This window comes from Cryptomeria japonica, chromosome 5, assembly GCF_030272615.1.
Source record: "Cryptomeria japonica chromosome 5, Sugi_1.0, whole genome shotgun sequence".
In the NCBI taxonomy this organism is placed as follows: Eukaryota; Viridiplantae; Streptophyta; class Pinopsida; order Cupressales; family Cupressaceae; genus Cryptomeria; species Cryptomeria japonica.
In genome coordinates, this window is record NC_081409.1 from 348969856 (window position 1) to 348972836 (window position 2981).

Below are 2981 nucleotides of genomic sequence, written 5' to 3' on the forward strand. Positions count from 1 at the left end.
AAAATAGCATCTTCATATGCTGGATTCAGTACTGGTGTAATGTTGATATGCTTCTACAAAAACCTAACTTCACCTTCAAATGATCTCTTCATGTATATCCCTGTTTGACCTCACACATACCCTCACTTAATTCTTTTTCGCATTCCACACTTGATGTTACAAATAAGATCTTACATTTATACGATACTCTAAGACCAATTTTAGTAGGTCAGCTCTACAAGATATTACAATAAAAACATTGTACAAACAATACAATATCCGATGCAATAACCGATTGAACATGTCAGCTTAATGCATTTACAACAATAATAAATCATCTCCATAGCGTGTCATGCTGATTTGGAAAAGATAAACCTGTTGGTGTAACCCTAGATAACTTGGACCTATTTGCTGGTAAAAGCAAATATGCAAATATGAATATACCAATGATTATTTCTTCAAAATAAAGTGTCCACATGATGTTTTCGACATTACCAAGTGTCTTCCATATCATTCCAAGTACCAGTGAACAATATATCCTGCCGGTGAACCATATACAAGTAACTGTTGCATAGTTTACTGCTTGCTGATGAATGTTGCTGGATCTCCAAAGTAGGTGTATTAGTAGGTGTTGACATCAATGGCAAAACCATACCAAAATACCAACACCCTCATGAGGATCATTTTGTGCAAGAAGATGGTATTGTCTCTAGTTTTCCTAGTGATGGTATTTTCTCTTTTGATTCCAACAAAATTCCCACTAGAGAAGATGCATTAATGAGAAATGCTTGCCCTTCTCCTAAAGCTTGTCTTACCCATAAAGATGCCTTAGAGGAAGAAGATGAAATCATAATAAATTTCCTTAATTCTCTCTCCCCTAAAGATCCTATTGAAGAAATTATGAGGAAAGAGGATGATTTAGCCACATTTAATGGTGTTCTCCCTCCTAAGGATGAAGAATTAATAAACAATGTTATCCCTTCTCCCAAAATTGGCAATAACATTCAGGACATCTTTGTGCAAGATATTCCTTTCAATGACCTCACTATTTTGGATGAACCATTACAAGAAGGTGTTGATTCTTCTCTACCCCATGAGAGAATCCTAGCCAAAGGGGATGAAATCATGATTGATAACTCCCTTGGTATAATTTCACCTTCCATGAATCTCAATCATTTTCCCTCTAAAAATAAAGCATCTCCCTCTCCTCAACTTGGTTCTACTCATAAGGATACCCTATTTCATGGTAAGATTGTAGACATATCTTTCAAATATCTCCCTCTTAAAGGTGAGACTTTAGAGATTAATGTCGCTCCTTCTCCTAGGGATTCTATTCCCCATGTAGATCCTTTGGTGATAGAGGGTGATATGACCTTTCCTACTAATACTTTTGCTCCTAAAACATCAATTCTTAGTTCTAGTCTATCTCCTAAAATTGATCCCATCCATGATAACATTTTAGTACAAGAAGAGACTATCAACAATTCTTCCAACAATCTTGTTCATTCTTCTTCTAAGGAAACCTTTGATATTCCTAAACCATCTTGAATCGATTTGATACATGTGAATGAAACACCTAGTAAACCCCTCTTCATAGTTCAAGGTTCTTTTCCTTCTCAAAATTCCCAACATAAGCCTATCTTAGTGGTTCAAGGTTGTTATGTCAATGATTCTTTTTGTACTCCTAAGAAACCTATTCTTACTATGCAAGGAGGTTATCCTACTAAGATCCCTTATGAGCATACTAAGAAAATTACTGTTGAGAGTTATCATATGGTTGCTCATACCTACAACACAAGAAACAATAGGCAACCTAATCCTCCTCCAGTTATCCCAACTTTACTTCCTCCCTCCCAACCTATTCTTCCACAAGCACCTCATATATCAACCCTTAGTAAGGAGTATGATCTCATTGAACAGCTTAAAGCTACTCCTGCCAATATTTCTATTTGGGATTTGGTTCAAATTTCACCTACTTATCATGGGATGTTACAAGACACTTTGAAAAACTTAGATGTCCCACCTGTAGTGACACGTAATAACATGTTTTCTTTGATTGATCATACGAATAAACCTAAACCTCATATTGTATTCAGACAAGATGAGTTACCTTCTCCTAGAATACAAAATCAATATGATCCTCTTATGATTGTGGTTATTATCCATGATAGTGCTATAAAATGAGCCCTTGTGGACAATGGATCTAGCCTTAATGTTTCTAGTGTAGACTTATTGGATAAGATTAAAGTGGATCATTCTCTCATCAAACCTGCTTCTCTTACAATTTGAGGCTTTGATAATGTTTCTAAAAAATGTCTAGGTGTAATAACCTTGCCTGTTAGGGTAGGTCTTGTTGTGTTACCTACACATATTCATGTTATCTTGGTCATTTTACATATAACCTTCTATTAGAGAGACCTTGGATTCATAGCATGCAAGTTGTGTCCTCAACTTTGCATAGGTAAGTCAAGTTAATTTATAACAATACGGCATACACCTTATTAGCTAATACCAAAATTCAAGAACCATTAAAATCTGGATCTTCTTGTTCAACTACTTCCCATTCTTCTCCTAATCTTTCTACTTCTTCAAATACATCTATTTCCTTTAATGATTTTGTTCCTTCTAGTACTCCTGATTCTTCTACTCAATCGGAATCTCCTCCTAAGGATATATTTTCCCCTGAAGGAGTTCTCTTTGATGATGATTGGAGATCTCTAAACTTTACCCCTACTTTTATAGGAGAGTATAGAGTATCTTGGAAAGGATCTAATTTTGAGAAGGAGAAATCTAAGGAGGAACCTAAAGAGAAACCCATTTTGTCTAAACAACTAAGTAACCACTTTGTGGCTGCTTCTAATTCAAATAATTATTTAAATTACTTCCTCTAATTTATATAGAACTGAGACCTATGAGGCATCACCATCTCTTTCTGATTTGGTATCCCTTTATGGTCATGGTTTTCACATTTTAGCTAAGAGTGGCTATGATGGCAATGGTTT